We start from the raw sequence: 19,805 nt of genomic DNA on the forward strand, positions 1-19,805 counted from the left end.
GGCTGCGATGATGGGCTCAAGTATAGCAGGGATTGTGGGGCTGGCTCAGGATCAGGCAGTGTTTCGTTCTGCTGTGCATGGGGTCACTATGAGTCGGAAACGACTTGACGGCACTTAACAACAACAACAACAATATTTTGCTCCTTTGACAAATAAATAAATGTAAGCTTAGAGAATTAGTTTTCCCAAGATTACACATACAATGAATGATGGGGCAATGACTTAAGACCAATGCTCTATCAACTCTGCCATAAGCAGAATTCTCTTGAAGCACAAATAATCAATCCCTTATGTATCAATTTTAGTAAGTGCAGAAATTGCTTTTATGTTTCAGAAACTAAAAATATAGTTCTGCCAAAGAAGATTTTCTTAAATGTCCCTTCCTTTTTATCCTGTAATAAATTATCGTAATTCACTCAAAACTTAAGAGGAAATAAAATGCAGTATAGGACCTTGATTAATAATAAACTTTCTTTGTGACAGAATTTAATTAAGTGACAAAGTGACTACAATTATTCATCAAATAAAGACCTCTAGATTCATAAAACCAGGATAATTAGAATTGGATCAAAAATCCATTCATGTTCTTGTTTCCTTGTAGGATGTACTAAGCTGGAAAGAATTCACTCTCACCCTAACAACAAGAAAAAACTGAACAATCTACAAAGTCATAACTTTTTATTAATCCATCAGGCAACTGAAGATGCAGGGTAACCAAATAGTCTGAAATTGGAGAAAAAGTAGGTGTCTCCAAGGATATAGGGCAGAAAAAATTAGCTTGCTTAGAACAGGTAAGCAGAATAAAAGGAAGGTGGTGCCAATACAGAATTGGATAAATAATTCACCTGAAATGTTTAACGAATTGCAATATATGGCTAAAATGAGAGTGTGGAGCTCCTCAGATCTGCAGACACAAGGGAAAATTCAACGATTCCCAGACCCTGTGCACTGCTAACTGGTGCAAAGAGCTAAAGTGCTAGGCTTTTAACCAAAGGGTTGGAGGTTCCCTTCCACCCATAGGCTCTTCAAAAATGTCTTGGTCATCTACTTCCAAAAAATTGATACTGAAATATTGTGGAGTAGAATTCTACTCTGATGAGTGTGGGGTCGCCACAAGTCATAAATTATTCAATGACAACAGATTAATAGCATCCACACCAGAAAGGTTGATGACTGAATGAATGAACAGTGATAGCTTCCTTTGATGGTGCCAACCTAAGAGAGAGGAACATTTGCCAGTGCAGGAGAAGCTTGAAGTCTTGCCTGGAACATTCTTTCCTGTCTCCCCTATGAAAGAAAAGGTTTAAGTCATTGGGGAGGACAATAAACCGCTTTTCTCACAGTGCACAGTGGAAATCATTGAGATCAGAAAAAGGGAACAAGAAAAAATAAAATGTTTCTACACTGATGGAAATGCCAGAAATCATCCTAGACTTAAATAATTAGAAATTTCTCCAACAGTGTGAGAACAGAATCAGAAAACTCTCTCCTACTAAAAACCTACCAAAGACAAAAGGCAGAGTTTGGCTGCCTTGAGAAGGAAAAATAGTGGCATTTAGAAATCTCTACTGCTGTGATGCAGTGACATAAGACCTAAGACAGAATCTGAACAAGAACAAAAGAGAATATCCAATTTGGATCCTTACCAGTCTACCAATCATCAAGAAATAAGTAAATACAGTCTACTGCTGGAGGAAAGACAAGAACATGAAAAGAGAACTTCTCAGAGATGGATGCTATAGCAGAAAGCTTAAAGTTGATTATGGAACAGGACAACTGAGTAAAATATTCTGGCAAGCAAATTCTACACCCGTACTGAAAAAGGAGAATAAAGAGGATTTAAAACTTTTTATATGCTGAGGATGAACACCTTCACCACCATCACCAGCAACAACAAAAGTCAAGCTCATCACCTCACTAGATTGATTCAGTCTGGCCAAAATAAACACCTAACAGAAGAAGTGGTATGCCTATTAAAACCACTGCCATTGAGTCTATTCCAACTCATAGTGACCCTATAGGACACAACAGAACTTCCCCATAAGTTTTCCAAGTCTTTAAATCTTTATGAAAGCAAACCACCTAATTTTCTTCTGCAGAGCAGCTGATGGGTTAGAACTACCAACCTTTTGGTCAGTAACCAAATGTTTTAACCACTGTGCCACAAGAGCTCCTTGGCATACCTATTGCCAAGCATAGATCATATTTGCTGCACACTCTTCTGTCCTATACATTGTATCAGCTTTCAATAAGAAATTATATGACACATGAAAAACTAAGGAAAAAAAATACACTCAACACATCTTGCAATAAATATACCCAGACTCAAATATGACCCATGACCTAGATGTTGGAATTAACAGACAGGGAATACATATATACATATAAATATATTATACACACACATGCACACATATACATATACATAAGCCTTCTAGAAAAGGCAGTATTAAGCAAAGGGAAGTCTGTTTCTCTCCTTGCAAGATATGTAAAAACAAAAAAGAAAAGAAAGAAAAGGAGAATAGTGGAGAATTGTCTCCCAATAGTAGCCAACACTCGTTTTCATACTGTCTTGGCTTATAGAGAAATTTCCTATGACTACATTACCCTATTGGCCACTCTGATGAATCCAACTGACAGAAACTGGGATCAATTCCATTCAATTTGTGTATCAGTTAATATAACATTTAATTAAGACTATTATCTATAGGATGCTGAGCAGCAGTGTGAAACCAACCTGCAGTATTAAACTTACCCATGGCTCCAAGAACTAACCAGCTGTTCTTTCTAGGAAAGCCAGGTGGAATTTACCTTAAGTTTTTATACTGATATTATCCCTTGGCTGAAGCTTTAAAGCATTAGTGATCACACAGACTTCACCTTTATCCACAAGGAAGAAATCTGCATCAATTATATCATCTATAGCAGATGTAAGCAATAGAAAACTATAAAACACTGCTCCAAGAGACAACAAGGGCACTACATAAATGAAAGAACCTACCTTATTCATGGATAGGTAGACTAAACATTGTGAAAATGTCAATACCACCTAAAGATATCTATACATTTCACACAATCCTGATCAAGATTTCAACAAATATTTTTAAGGACATGGAAAAACTAATTAGTAATTTCATATGGAAAGGAAAGATACCTCCAATAAGCAGAGCACTTCTCAAGAAGAAAAACAGAGTGGGAGGTCTCACACTCCCAGATGTTAAGAACTACTACACAGCCACAGTAGTCAAACAACATGGTATTGGTACAATGATAGATGGATAGACCAATGGAACAGAATCAAAAGTCCAGATATAGACCCATCCATCTATGGACAACTAATCTTTGACAAAGGCCCCAAACCCATTAAATGGGGAAGGGACAGCCTCTTTAACAAATGGTGCTGGCAAAACTGGAAATCCACCTGTAGAAAAAGGAAATTAGACCCATACCTTACCCCACACACAAAAACAAATTCAAGCTGGATCAAAGACTTAAATGTAAGACCTAAAACTATAAAATTCATTAAAGATAAAATAAGGGCAAATCTGGGAGCACTAATTTATGGCATAAATAGACTGTCAAGCATAACCTAGAATGTGCAGGAGATAGAAGAGAAGCTAGATGACGGGGACCTTTTAAAAATTAAATTCTGGTGTGCATTGGAAGATTACGTCAAAAGGGCGAAAAGAGAACCTAGAAATTGGGAGAAAATATTTGCCTATGACATATCTGATAAAGGACTTATCTCCAAAATCTATAGAAAACTTCAACACCTCAACACCAAAAAGACAACCCAGTTCACAAATGGGCAAAAGACTTGAACAGACACTTCACCAAAGAAGATATACAGGCAACCAACAAACACATGAGAAATTGCTCATGATCATTAATCATTCGAGAGATGCAAATCAAAACAACAATGAGATATCATCTCATCCCAGCACTAATAGCAAATTTCAACAGATCAGATAGTAACAAACATTGGTAAAGTTGTGGAGAGATCGGAACTCTTGTACATTGCTGATGGGATTGTAAAATGATACAACCATTGTGGCAAACAGTATGGCGTTTCCTTAAAAAACTGAAAATAGAAGTATCATTTGACACAGCAATTCCATTATTAGGAATATATCCTAAAGAGGTGAGAGCACATGAACAGACATATGTACACCTATATTCATCACAGCACAATTCACCATAGCAAAGAGATGGAAACAACCTAAATGCCCATTAATGGATGGGCGGATAACCAAATTATGGTATATCCACACAATGGAATACTATGCCATATTAAAGAACAATGAGGAATGTGTAAATCATCTCACAACACGGATGAACCTGGAGGACATTAAGCTGAGTGAAATAAGTCAATTGAAGAAGGATAAGCTGAGCCCATTACTGCAAAAAAGACAGAGAAGGGCTTGCTTGGGAAAGGGAACTTACCTAGTAGGTTACCGGGATGGGGAGGGAAGGGGAGGAATTAATTTCAGGCTATTTGGGACCTACATGCTGACATGGGTAGGGGGAGGGATATATGGGAAGGACATATGACCACCATAATACCATTGGGAAATGAGAGGACACAGAATTGTACATATAAGAGATAGATGACAGATGCTAATACCAACCAATCTGTCCACAATACCACATTATCATTAACACTAAACACTAGGCTATACAGATAAACACATAAACACCTGAGATGATCAGACGGGAGTCAGTGAACAGAAGTATACTCTAGACCAAGGATTAGAAAAAAAAAAAAAAAAAGAAAATGTAAGCAATAAAATAAAATTCATCTGAATGCTCTTAAGGGTATAGGTGGTATCTTTAATCACATCAGCTAAAGTCAGGGACCATTTACTCCCCACCTTTTCTATGGGATAAATATTCATAGGGTAGGAATAAATTATGAGTAAGTTATCCGTCCAGTAAGCTATCCTGAATAACAAAATGTTACATTTGGAGATATCTGCAACCATCTTCTGGCTATGCAATCTATTGATGTTGCATCTTTAAACATTTCAAGGTCTTCTGGCCATCCTCAGGTATAAATAAATGTTCTGCTTTCACATAAGAAGTACAATCTTGAGATCAGATATCCTACCTCTTTATTTTCGGGTTGTTTAAATTGTTGACAGCCCAAGTGGGACTCTCTTCAGTAGAAAGGCACAAGTTGAGCCTCCACCATGGCCTCTTGACAGGTTAGTAAACTTCAGGGTTCTCAGTTCTATGGAAAAATTGTGACTAACCCTTATTTTTGGAGAGATGGGTTGAGGTCAATAAATCCAATCTCTTCTGTCTGTCCATATCACCAACTTGATGACATTTATCTACTCAGCAGAATGACTGAGTGATAGCAACTCTAATGAGGGTGGGGGAAATCTTACAGATGTTAAGAGACTTTTTTTTTTTTTCTCTTTTGTTAGAGGTATAGAAATGAGGATCAAATCTCTGGTGCCACATAAATCATTCTGTAAAGATAAGGGAGATGGTGACTCAACTGTGGTTAGTGTTGTCTGGTGGGAAATGGTAGACTCAGCAGTCAATTGTATTTAAGGTACTTGAAACACTTTTGGAGAACCTCACCAAGGCCTTTTCCTTCATGAGGAAATTTTTAGGGTTGATTCTAAAATACAAATATCATTAACATTGCTCCTTCCCTTATAACTCGTAGAATCTGAGGTGTCTTCTCCACAGGTTTTTGCTCTCTTTCCTCTAACACATAAATTGATGTTCTTTTTTCTAGTAGTTGTAATTTACCTTTTTAAAATTATCTTTTATTTTCACCCAGACCTTTTAATCATAAAGTTTATGTGCAAGAGGGAGAGGGCACTTTTATAAAACTGAAAAAGACATAGTACTTCTCCCGCTTTTGGCATGTGTGGAATGTTATACAGCAATGTAGAGAGAAGGTTACTCAACAAAATGTTCATTATCTTTATGCTATAGCATCATGACATTCCAACAAGAGAACCTAGGTGGCTGAACTAGAATTTAAATCACATAGGCTCTCTTTTGGCCAGGTTGCCACCTTGAGAGTGTATAGACATACTTCAGAGATGTTGCAGGTTTTGTTCCAGACCACCACAATGAAATGAATTACCATATGTGACACAGGGACATGAAGTGAACATGTGCTATTTGAAAAATGGTGCCAGTAGACTTGGTTGACACAAGGTTGCAACAAACCTTCAATTTGTAAAAATTGCAATATTTGTAAAGCATAATGAAAGGAAGCACAATAAAATGAAGTATTCCTGTACTAAACAAGCTGGCCTGGCAGTGATGTTTGAGAAAAGAAAGCAGTTCCTTGCCTAAGAATGGTCATGGCAGAATCCCAGAAGAGTGGCACAGTTATCTAAAACAGTGTTAATAGCAGTGAAGAACTACTCTTAAGTTAGAAAGGACAAGGACAAAGGTCCAATTGAATAAATTTGCTAGCAATGGACAGGTGCTATACCTAAGCAATGTGGTTTTCTCTGCATGAGAAAACAGGTCAATTTTGGCAGGAGTCAGAAGTCTGACATACAGAGGTAACTTCTGCACCAGAAACCTAGAATGCTTTTTTTTTGTTCATAATAACAGATATGTTGTTATGTATGGTAGCATGATGAACCCAGATGGCAATGGTAGTGTTTTGTGTGGTGCATATTTTGTCAACAGCCTGATTATAGTCATGCACATCAGAGAATGGTTCTAACTAGGACATCTAAATGAGTAATGCAAACAGTTTGATCAATAGTCACAATTTACTTCTACAGTTAATGGCTACAAAAGGGGCATTTTAAATTCAGTCTTTAGTTTTCTAAGATGCAAATTAAACATTTCATCCATTGGCAAAAAGAACCAGTGAAAGTATAATAGATTTCATCAACACGAGTAGTTGCCAGAGCTGTGAACATGGCCTTGAGTTTTGTTAACTGACTGAAGTGAGCACATTCAATTTTGATTCAAATGAAGTTGAATGGATGCAGCAGCCCAAGAGATAGCATCATGTTTTAGCTTAGACAAACCACTAGCAAACACAGGCCAGGCTTTTAGGAGCTTCTGTGACTCAAGGGCCACTTAGAACCAGTGGCTTTTCTTTACATGAGGGAGCGAAAGATAAAGTTTCCCCAAAAGCATATGTTGTTGAGTCTAACTTGACCCACCCCAAAAAAATGGGAGTATCAAGGCTTCAATGGGTAAGAAGTTCCATTTTGACAAGAGCCCAGTAGCAAACTAACAGCAGCTTTTCAGAAAAGGTGATAGCCAGGTCACAGAGGTGATGCTTCCAAACTCTGTGGCAGAATTTCCTGGAGATTGCCTTCCTCTGACAAAAGCTACAACCCACAGAGCCATTAGTCACAGAGACTGGCAGCTCAAAGGAGTATTTAGGGATGCAGAGCACAAAATGTAGAGTGTATAATGTGGATTTCTGGAGAGATTCTTATACAGCCTGTTGGTTTTGACCTCACTCAGAAGATTCTGATTTATAGTTTAGCCAATAAAAAGGATCAAGTAGAATGCCCAGATGAGTAATATACAGCCTTTGATATCCAAGTTGTCCAAAAGAATACCAAGTTTCCTTTATGTTGTAGGAGGCAGAAATAACATGATTTTCATTGACTGTTGCAGGGATTGACGTTAGGAATCTGCCCACATAGTCTCAAGAAATTTTTCTTGGTGACTCTTTTATAATGCCTTCTTCTTGCTCCAGAGGGAGAAGAGTAACACAGTTACAAAAAAGCATACTTGAGAAGTATCATAGCACTGAACACACTAAAAAGTGAAAGAAAGGAGCTCTGTGGATGGGTGGAGATAATTTAAGCTGGGCAACACATTGCAATGTGAGATCACAAGTGTTCCAACATTTGAGTAAGAGGTGAGCTTTTTATACAGAAAAATGGGGATGGGAGTATGTGACCACAATCATGGAGGCTTGGGATTATGTGTAGTTACAAGACAATAGCCAGTTAAATTTTTGTGAGGCTAGCAAATCTATTTTCTAACAGACTTCCTGGAGTTAACCTAGTAAGCAACTTTTCTGAAATATCTACATATACATTCTTCCTCAGGCATGCTGAATAAGCATTCTCTCAAGATCATCCTGGTAAACATTTCCTGACAAACATTTTTTTTTTTTTTTTTATAAAACACAGCCTTGCCTTCTCCAGTTTGCTGAGGGTGGTTAAAATCTTACAGGAAGTTATATGTTATAAGGATCTAAATCACAGCTGTATTCTTAGGAAGACAGGAGAGGATTTAGGATAAGATAAAATGTAATTTTAAAAATAGAGCTTTGAATCAGATCTAAGACAGTCATTTTCAATCATGCCAGCACCTCAGTTTTAATGTGCCATCAAATATTCCTCCCTGTTGATCATGAATCTCTGTAGAAATTCTTTGATCCTCTTTATAAGAGTATTTTCTTCTGCATAGACTCCTAGCCAGAACTTTGGATGGCTGTTCACTGAGCTTTTAAGACCACAGACACTACCTCCTATTACATTCTAATTTCAGAAAAGATTATTAGTAGGAGCTGTCCACCGTCCAGGTAAGTGCACTCTTCACTGCACTAAAATAGCTTAGACACTATGCTTCCATGATCCTTTGGTACATATGGAGTAAGATCACATTCGGAGGAATGATTAACGTGAAGAAAAGACTAACTGAAGTTGTAAAATCAATTTTTTCTAAAGGTATAGTTTCTGAAAAGTACATAAGTCTTTGCATAGCAAGGGATTAGTAGTTTGTTTATATTCATTAGGCAAACATTTCATTAAATATTTTATTTCCCCTATAATTATTATAATAATCAATTATAACAGTCAATAATTAAACCTCTTTGTAATATAGAAGGTAGCCAGCTAAAAAATGTCAAGGAAAGGGGAATTAGGCAAAGGGGATAATGAATGAAGCCAGGTAGCATTCTAGTAGCTCTGTCAATATCTCATTCTACTTCCCCTGAAGAGCTTATCCAAGTTCAACAAGAGATGCTAGCAATGACTCAAATTCCTTCTTTTTTTGTGCTAGAAGGAAATCAAAAGTTATTCTGTTATCTAGCACAATGTTAGTGAGGGATTCTAAAGATTTCTGTTGGGCTGCTATTCCATCAGCAATGTCATTGGCTCTTTGTGCCATGGTAGCTGATAAATTACAAATAGATGTGTCAGGTTCAGGGATGCCATAAAGTGGTAAAAGGACTGCGTGAAACACCCAACTGGCTCCAGAACTCTCTGTTAAAAGAATTTTCATTAGATTCTGTAAGTTCCCTCTTGTAGCAGACAAAGATTTTCAAATCACTAGCAATGTGCTTTCAGCATAGGAATGAATATTTAATGGAACACCAAAAAAAAAAAAAAAAAAGCAAATGCACTGCCATTGAGTCAGATCCGACCCATATTGACCCCACCTTGAGTTTCCAAGGCAATATCACTATGGAAATACATTGCCCAACCTTCCTTCCAAGGGGTGGCTGGTCAGTTTGAACTCCCAGCCTTCTGTTTAGCAGTCAAATTCCTTGGGCACTATGATTACCTTACCCTATCATGTCCCATCCATCTAGGTAGGGTAATGTCTAAGTGTAGGGTTCTTTACTTGAGTTTGGTCTTTTTTTTTCAGTGGGATAATCTTATCCTCCAAATAAAAATATATATCTATAAGGATCACCAAACCAAACCTACTGCCGTCAAGTCAATTTCAACTGAAAACAACACCCATAGGGTTTCCAAAGCTGTAAATCTTTACAGAAGTAGATTGCCTCATATTCCTCCCATGGATGACCTTGTGAGTTTTAACTATTGACCTGCAGGTTAGCAGTCAAATATCTTATCCACTCTACCACCAGACCTCCTTAATAAGGAGCATAGATCATGTTATTTCCAATATAATTGTGTGGGAAGGGAAAGTTTATTATTATTATTATTATTAATTTGCTCTACTCTGTTAAAAAATCTTATAAATAGATACCATTCCATCCTCAGAGAGCCCCAGATTCTAGTACAAAGTGAGATGAGTCATTCTTTATGCCATCAAGTAATTTATTTGTGTTACTTGATAAAATCCCAAAGGATCTAGGGATTTTCTGTGTTTGAGCAAATAGCTAATTTGGTAAATAACAACACTTCTGTGGCTCACAAAGCAAACACTCAAGCATTGCACAGCCTAGTCAATTCTTATGTATTGCTGTTGTTGTTGTTGTTATGTGCCATCAAATTGGACCCTACTCATAGTGACACCTCTGGGTTTCCAAGGCAGTATCACTACAGAAGTAGATTGCCCAGCCTTCCTTCCAAGGAATGGCTGGTGGGTTTGAACTGCTATCCTTCTGGTTAGCAGTCAAGTGCCTTAGGCACTACGCTCCCAGAACTCCTTGTTATTAGGTTAAGGTAAAGAATGATAGCTAAGGTTATTTAACACATCCGACTCACTTAAAGGTGAGGTTGAGGTTCACAGTACAATTGAGTATAAAACTATAATTCAATATAGAGATTCTAATGGTTCTGAATTTTGACATCCAGATTGGGGAGAAGGGTGACAGAGCCAACCTTCAGTCAAATTTCTGGCACTAGCTACTGATTGGGATAATTTATCAAAGGTAGTTTCTCTCCAGGTGTTAATGCAAATTACTGAAAGTAGTAAAATACAACCTAAAAAGGGTCTCACAAGGAAGAAAATGGCTCAAAAGTAATTAAATAAATTAAATAACATACAAATAACAGCTACAAAAATAAAGTAGATTCTTTCTGTCACCTGCATGAGAAAAAGAAATTTTACCAAAGAATAACACCCCAAGTATTTAATAAGACAGTTAACAAAATAATGGCTAAAATTATTACGTCCAAAGATTTCAGCTAACCACATAAGGATAAAAGTTAGCACAAAATAAGACCACAATGATGGAGTACTGTCAGTAGCATAAGAATGGTCACAATTATAAAGCAAAGTTCAAAGATTTCATCAGGATGCATGAAATTTTGTTCCTCAATCTTGAGATTAACTGTCTACCTCGTAAGTTGTCTCTCTCTGGCCACTAGGGCTTTGCAAAGTGATTTTCAGTTCTCCAGAAAGTTGGCAAGTCCATAAAAGTGCTTTGCCTTCTTTAGTTGAGACAACTGTATACAAATCTCTTAATTCCTTGTAATGGGGCAGCATGTGGATAAGTAGCATCAGACAGCCCTTTACAGCAAGAATCTAAGGAATCTTTTAATGGATGTCCTTTCCCATATACACAGTCTCTTCAGGCAATATTAGGTAACCTGTCATGCTCTAATTCTTGTCATCAAAAGTTTCCTTAACTAATGAGAAATATTCTTTGTAATGTTGGCTTCAAGATTGGTAATATTTTAGTAATTCTGACTGCACAATATTAGAGTCAGTAGCAGTAAAATAAGAAAAGGCCACAAGTCTTCCAGTAATTATCTCCTATGAGGTAAGGTTATAGGAAGCAAATGGAGTTGACCTTTGTTTGAAAAGGATTAGAGAAATAACTTTAGTCCAACATAAATTCAGAGATTCACAAAATTTAGCCAATTATGTTTTTATTATATTTTTAGTCCTTTCCAAAAGAACTGAAGATTGTGGATGGTATGGGCAATGCAATCTCTGCAAAATGGGGAAAAAAAAAAAAAAACATATTTCTCAGATAACTTGTCCAGTGAAGTGTTTACCCCATCACTTCAAAGGATTTCTGTTGCTCCCCAAGTAAGGATGATATTTGCAAGAAGTTTCTTATTTAAAAAGGCTACCATTGCACTATGGGTTGGGAAAGCCTCTACCCATTGTGAAAATCTGAAAATCATTACTAATTCATATTTGTAGCCATTTGTAGATGGGAATTTGATTAAATTGATTTGCCATTCAAACATAGGCTCAGAAGGTAAAGGGTATTTTCCAGGTGGGACATAAGATATTTCTCAGGACATAAGATATTATCAGTGATAGCAAATGGAGCAATGCGAAGCAAAATGCTCAACAGCTTCAAAAAACTGTTCTCACCAGTACTTTTAAAATCTTTCAATCATTTTATCTCACCCTAGATGGGACCCTTCATGGAAGATCTACATCATAAGGATCTGTAATGACTTGGACAGGACAGGCTTTTGGTTAGGCCTTGCCCACAATTTAATAACAAGGTTTTGAAAACATCCTACCTTTCTCCATATGTCAATTTCCTCAGTTTCTAATTGTTGATGTTTAAGAAGTCATTCTGAGGTTGATTCATAGGAATCAAGGCAGGAACTGGTGGAAAGCAAATAACTAAAATGATTTCTCTTTGTCATGAGAACAATAGTGATTTTAGAAGCAGTGTGTTTAGCTGCTCAGACAGCAAGGACATGCTCTCAAATCTCTTAGATTTGGGATACTTCTGGCAGATGAGTTTGTCTTTTTTATAACAGTAATTTTAGAAAGGAGCAACAAAGTGTCTAAAAGATCTGCCACTAAAGTTTCATTTTTATAACAGACCCAGAAGAGATTGTTTCTATAGCATACCACAATCAGATACAATTTAAAAAAGAATACTGAGAATTCTTAAATATATTCGCACACTTTCCATAAGCAATTCTGGAGGCTCTAGTGAGAGCAGTCATTTCAGCTTGTTAGGCTGAAGTGGCTTTGGGTAGAGCCTAACTTTCAAGGACTTGAGCAGAAGTTGTAATAGCATACCTAGCTATTTGTGTGTCAACTTGGCTGGGCCTGGTTGAGTGGCTGGGCAGCTGGATGTAGTATTCTTCATAATGAGACTGATAATCAATTCCATGGTGGAATCTACTCTGTGCAGCTGAGTAGCTGCCTTAGGGATGTGGTCTGTTTCCTGTGTATAAGGAGAAGCCTTGGGGAATGGTCTCTAGCTTATTGTACACTTCAACTCTGCATGTAGCCATGCCATTTTAAGCAGCCTGCCATGCTCTAACACTTGGGACTTTCAATGGATGAATTAATGCAGTTTGGTAACATCAGGAACGTGTCTTATTACTTGCCAACCTTGGGCTTGTCAGCCTCAGCATCCAGCAACTGTCTGAGTGAAGAAATGCCTCTAACTTCAGTGGGCCAGGAGCTGGAGGCAGAGCTGAACCACAAGGTTGAGGGGCTTTCACATAGCCCCTAGAGCCTGGCACTTTGAACTCAGACTTAAAGCCTCCAAACTCTAAGAGAATAAACTCCTCTTTGTTCAAGCCATCTCATTTGTGGTATATTCTAGTGAGAGTGACACTAGGTAACCAGGACAGAATATGATACCAGGAGTAGGGTGCTGCTCTGACACATACCTAAAATGTGGAAACAAGAGTGGAGTTTGTCCTTGACCCAAGACCCTGGCAGAGGGACCCCAGCATATGTCATGAGAAGTGGCAGGAGAAGAGCCAAGAGACCAATATGAGAGACAGCAGGAGCAGAGCTAAGAGAACCCACATGAGACAGCGACAGCTTTACCATCCCACAGAGGAGAAAGATGGATGCCTTTGGGTAAGTGACTTCCTGGTGGAGTGGGTTGTCTTCAGTCATTAATTGGTAGGAGAGATCAGCATGATATGGAGTAGCAGGTTGGCTGGATCATGAAGCAAGAAAGCTGAGTGCTTTTGGGGTAGGAAGATTTCCAGTGGAGTGGATTGCCTTTGGCAACCAGCAGAGTGGGTTGCCTTTGGAGAGACCAAGGAAATGGGAAACAGAGTTGTCTCATCCTCAAGGGTAGGACCATGGCCTTTAGGGGTGAAACCACCACAGCCCCCTAGGTTTCAAAGAGTCAGACCTTCACCAACTTGGTTCTGAAGTGTGGGGCTGCTAGTTCATGTGAGCCAATGGGATGGAGCCACAGCCACTGCCCAAGAGTGAGGGGGAAGGACTGCCATACCAAAGAGGTAGAGGAACAAGGGCCCCAGGCCAAGGGGATGAGGTCACCACTCAGGAACTAGAGGACTGGAGCCACCCAGTGAAGGAGACCTGTACAGATGCCACCCGTTGAAGATCTGTACAGGTGCCAAGTTGACAAGGGGTGGAATTTTTGGTAAAGTTTGTGTCAAATTGGCTGGACATGGTTGAGTGGCTGGGCAGTTAGATGTAGTATTCCCCATGATGAAACTGGCAATCAACTCCATGATGGGATCTACTCTGAGCAGCTGAGTAACTGCCTTAGGGATGTGGTCTGCTTCCTGTGTATAAGGAGATGCCTTGGGGAATGGTCTCTAGCTTATGGCACACTTGAACCCTGCATGTAGCCATGTCATTGTCAGCAGCCTGCCCTGCTGTGATGACCTTGGGACTTTCAGTGGACTCGAATTAATGGCCTGCCATGTGGTTTTGTAACATCAGGACTGTGCCTTTTTACTTGTCAACTTGGGCTTGTCAGCCTCAGCAGCCAGCAGCTGTCTGAGTGAAGAAAAGCCTCTAGATTCAGTGGGCCTGGAGAAGGAGGCAGAGCTGAATCCCAAGGCTGAGGGGCTTTCACCCAGCCCCTAGAGCCTGGCACTTTGAACTTGGACTTAAAAACTCCAAACTGTAAGAGAATAAACTCCTGTTTGTTCAAGCCATCCCATTTGTGGTATATTCTTGTCAGAGTGGCATAAGGTAACCAGAACAGCATCTTCAAAATTCCTACTTCTGACACCAAAATTTGTAACGCTAAATAGAATTTACAGTCTGTTAAAAGTGAAAGCAAAAAGTTTTAGTAGCAGATGGGGACATCTTAATGTGGGCAACAAATTGCAATGTGAGATCAGAAAGTGTTCCAGTGTTCTGAGGGAAAGATTATCTTTTTATAAAGAAAAATGGGGAAAGAAGTACATGACCACAATCATGGGGGCTTGGCATTAAGTGTGTTTACAAAACAGTATCAAGTTAAAATTCTGTTAGGTTAACAGATCTATTTACTGACAAGATTTCCTGGAGTTAACCTAGCAAGTGATTTTCTGAAATGTCTACTTATACATTTATCCTGAAGCATGCTGCATAAGCATTCTCTCAAGATCATCTTGGTAAACATTTTGTGACAAACATTTCTTCACAAACCACAGCCTGATCTTCATTGTTTGCTAAGAGTAGTTAAAGTTTTACAGGAAGTTACATGCTGTAAGGCTCTAAATCACAGGCTATATTATTAGGAAGACAGAAAAGAGGATTTAGGACAAGCTAAAATTTAATTTAGAAAGTGAAGCTTTGATTCAGACCTAGAACAGTCATTTTCAATCATGCCAAGTACCTTAGTTTTAGAGTTCCTTTCCATAGAAGAGAGCCCAGAACAAAGGATAGTCAGTGTCTCCACTTGCAAGAAATATAGCAATGTGACCAACCCATGGAGAATAGTCTCTCAACATTGTAGAACAAAAAGGATGGATTTTATTCTATGATAATGGTGTCTCATTTTAAAAGAAAGTCCATTTAAGGTTTCATTGTAGAAATCAGGAATATGGAATTGACCTGGGATTTTTTCCTCTCCTTTGCACTCAGGGATTTCTTGTCACTGTAAGGTTTTCAAGTTTTGTTTTAATGTACAATTGGATTGGAAACAAAAAAAGAAACAAACAAAACCTTGAAGATCATTAAGTGAAAGGACTCAATAGTTATTCTACACTCTAATGCCATTAGCACTAAGTTCATTAACCTTTCCTCACTCAGCTCTATGTGTCTTGAGAAATCTATTCAGATGAGTGAATATATTTCCCTTAATATACTAATTAATAAATTATTTATTGTTCTCAGAAAGGTCCACTTCTGTATGATGATTTATTTGTTAATTTTTGCTAAAGGGGCAAGGAGGCCACATCTTCTGACCTTCTCTAGCCCCACAAGAGAAAGACAGAATCAGCAACCCAAAGCCTATTCCTTTGAGGCTAGACATGCTGCCTCCCTCTAGCCCTTTCACCAACCCTGACACCAACCATTCCTCCTATGGCACCCACCACCTCTCTAGTGGGTTCTATAATTTGCTCCAGTAGCCATACAAAACTCACAGATAATGGGGTTTATTAGGGAAGAAACAGGCTACAAGTCAAGTTCAAGAACAGACTCAGTCTCTCCCAGCTGGCCTTCTTTCAGCTGGCCATCTCTTAGCTGATAATCTCTCTCAGACTCTCTCAGCAATGTGTCTTTCTCATGTCTCTTAGCAGCATGTTTCTCTCGACAGCATCTCTTTCTAAGCCAGCAGTCAGAGAGACTCTCTCTGCCTCTAGGAAGACTCCTTTAGGGCCTGGCAGAGTGGCCAAACTAACCAATCCTAACATCAGGATTCTATACACCTGAGAGAGAGTGTGAACTTCCCAGAAGATTGCTTCATGTTGGTTTAACATAAATACAGCAGGTACATAACTTTTAACAATCAGCTACTCAAATGCTCATGGCAATGTGGGAGTTACAAAGATTATGGTTAAAAAAGCCATACTAGGTAATTTACTACACCACAATTTTAGACCAATTAATTTTAGATAATCAGGAGAAAATGATTCTTAAATAATTTCATGGGAAGAATGAAAGTGTTTTTAATAGCTTGCACACTCTGAAACTCAATGTTTTAGTAATACACAAAAAAACAAAAAACAAATCCATATTTTACAAACATATATATATATATATATATATATATATATATATATATCTCATTGCTGTCAAGTCGAATCTGACTCACTGCTATCTGTCCTTAGGTTTCTGAGGCCATGTCACTACAGAAGCAGATTGTCCAGTATTCCTTCCGAGGAGTGGCTGATGGGTTTGAACAGCCAGGCTTCTGGTTAGCAGTCAAATGTCTTAGGCACTACATCACTAGAGCTCCTTAAAAACTTATAGGCAAAGGTCTTCTAAGTTTGTGACTTATGTCAATGGTTCTCAACTCCAGCTGCATATAAGAATTACCTGAGAAACTTTTAAAATAAATAAATAAATGAGTCAGACCATAGTCAAGCTAATTGGTCTAGGGTTGGAGTCATACTTTTGCAGTTTTCTCCTTGTCTTTTTTTTTTTTTTTAATTCTTCAAGTTGCACCATTGTTACAGCCATAGGGCTGATAACCATTGGTCTGTATAGTGGAATATGGTGTTGTGCACTTCTACTTTAACTCCTTGGTCTCTCAGAAACTTTTTAAAACAAAACCCTTAGTGTAATTTAACTGTATGTAAAATAAAAGGACACAAAACAATTAGAAATTTTACGGTTTTGACTTTAAAATTAATAATAAAAGGTGAGACTCAAAATATGCCATTAATTTTTTTCCGTAATTCTTAATTTTAAGAGTGGAGGTGAAAATCAGAACCATGTGGGTTATTTATTTATTTTCAAGTTAAAATAGGCATGTCTCCCCCAGGAGCTTTTAATATTTGTAAAGAGATATAAGTTGGGGAGGGCATGTGTGTGGAGGGACCTATATGTTTTAGAAGTTCTCCAGATGATTCTGATCTCATTGAGGTTATCATTACTCTCTTCTGTGGAAAACATTGGTTTATCTCTTTTGCTTCTAACTTTGCAAAAGTCAGGTATATATTACAATGATAAGCTGTCAGCCCCAAGTCTCTACCCTCTTGTTATATGATCAGGTTACTCATTTTAGAAACCAAAAAATGTGTCTGACAAGTAAGACACTGTTGATTGAGAAAGACATCACAAATTAGAGCAGTTTGGACACCAGAAGAGTCAGAAGCTTTCTACTCTAAACAAACAAATTTATTCTAGGAAAAGCTACATTCTTGTGCTTGATGTTAGAAATTTTATGTAATGAAAAGAAGTAATCTTATTAATAAATTCAAAATATATCATATAGTGGAGCCATAATTTCTCAAAACTGTTTCTAACTAATCCAGAAAAAGTCACAGAAGTTTCACTATGTTTAAAAACTTATTTTTTTTGTTTTAAATAAATGGGCTCCAAAACGTTCTTTCTATGGAAATGGTATGTTGTTGTTGTTGTTATGTGCCATCGAGTTGGCCCCAACCCATAGCAACCCCTCCTTGGGTTTCCGAGGCAGTATCACTACGGAAGTAGATTGCCCAACCTTTTTTCCGAGGAGTGGCTGGTGGGTTTGAACCACCAGCCTTCTGGTTAACAGTCAAATGCCTTAGGCACTATGCTACCAGAGCTCCTATGGAAATGGTATACTTGTGCTTTATTCAGAAGCGTAAATAGAAAGTGATCTCCAGGAGTCTTCAAATTCCTCCTACTTGAATTGTTCCATGGACCAGCAGCATCTTATCACCTTGGGACTTGTTATAAATGCAGAATCTCAGGACCCACTACAGGGCAATTGGATCAGAATCTACATTTTAAAAATAGCCTAAGTGATTCATATGCACATTAAATTTAAGAAGCAGTCTTCAATGCCATTGTTTTCAAGATGGTCAATTAAACTAATACTCAGAAGCAAGCAATACACGTCTGCCTATAAAACAAACACAGAACATAAAATAATCTATCCAAGCAGATTAAAAAAAAAAAAAAAAAAAAAGCAAAAATAAAAGCTGTAAAATCTCTTTAGTTCTTTCCCTAAACCAAAGAACAGGATATTTACACTACAGCATGGTGGGGTTTTCATCTTTGCCTTTGAATACAGTCAATAGATGATAGGACTGCAGTGAGCTTCCTGGTGGTGTTTGTAGTAAAGGCATTACATGTTTTGTTGTTATTCTTTTTATATAATTTTCCATTTCTATCTCAGAAAGTGAACACAACAGGCTGCAATTTGCTAACAAGAAGAAGTGCAAACTGCTGTTAGGGGGAAAAAAAAACCTGCAACCATAGTTTCCATCTGTTTCTTTCATTCCAAATCAATGCTACATAATACGATTTGTTCAGTTATGAATATCAAAGAGGATTGCACAGGGAGGAGCCCAAACTGAAATTTGGTCACCTTAAATGAATAATAGTTCTTTATTATGCAGAATGGCAATTAAAATCAAACTAATGTTTTGAAAAAGCAGCCCTAATTTAAGTAATAATAATAATGACAGCAGTGATAATCATGATGATAATAGCAAAACTATTTAAAAAGTTATTTCTTCCCACTGGCACATCTAAATATTTCATAACAAGTTTTTCTACTGTATAAGTCTTTTCTACATCTCTTCAGTTTGTTCTATGACTTCTATATGAAAATACTTTGATATTATTTTTCATAAATAATCATCATGAGCACAAACTATAGATTTCTGTTAAGATCTGCAGAGTAAATATTTTTACCTGAAACCATTATAGCATGTGCTATAAGGGTTGTAGCATTTTCACAAGCAGGCAGCCAGTAGGACTTTTTTTTTCCTTTACGTAATGTGTAAAACATACAACTTTAAATTTTCCAATTTATATAATTTGGGCCTGGATGGATAATTATGTCACTAATAAATACCATGCTCAGAGTAACATGTAGAATGTGCATTTAGTAAAACACTTGGAAAGTGATGCCAGTATGTGGACCATGTATGGTGTAAAAACCCAAGCCCTAATAAAGACCAGGCCTTATAAAGAATGAAGTGTGGATTTGACTGATATGAATAGAAACAGGTCTGTACTCTCAAAGTAACACCTTGTGCTAAAACCCATAATATAAATTATTTGGATCAATGCCACTGTAGTAGATTGTACATCTAGTCATTATATTTCCGCAATGGCATCAGTCCAAGCTCCTAATGTCCATGAAGAAATGATTGGGGAAAAAAAAAAAAATATATATATATATAGAGAGAGAGAGAGAGAGAGAGAGAGAGAGAGAGAGAGAGAGGAAGTAATATAACATACTTAGTCAAATCACTAGGTGGTGGTGGTTTTTCCTTTTCTTTATTCCTATACCAATTTCCCTTTTTTCTTGAGTCAGAGGAGCTTCTTTGTATTATGGAGTTAGGAAAAAAAAAAAA

The sequence above is a fragment of the Orycteropus afer genome, unplaced genomic scaffold (assembly GCF_000298275.1).
Source record: "Orycteropus afer afer isolate SDZICR_OR568_19922 unplaced genomic scaffold, OryAfe1.0 scaffold00189, whole genome shotgun sequence".
Taxonomy (NCBI): Eukaryota; Metazoa; Chordata; class Mammalia; order Tubulidentata; family Orycteropodidae; genus Orycteropus; species Orycteropus afer.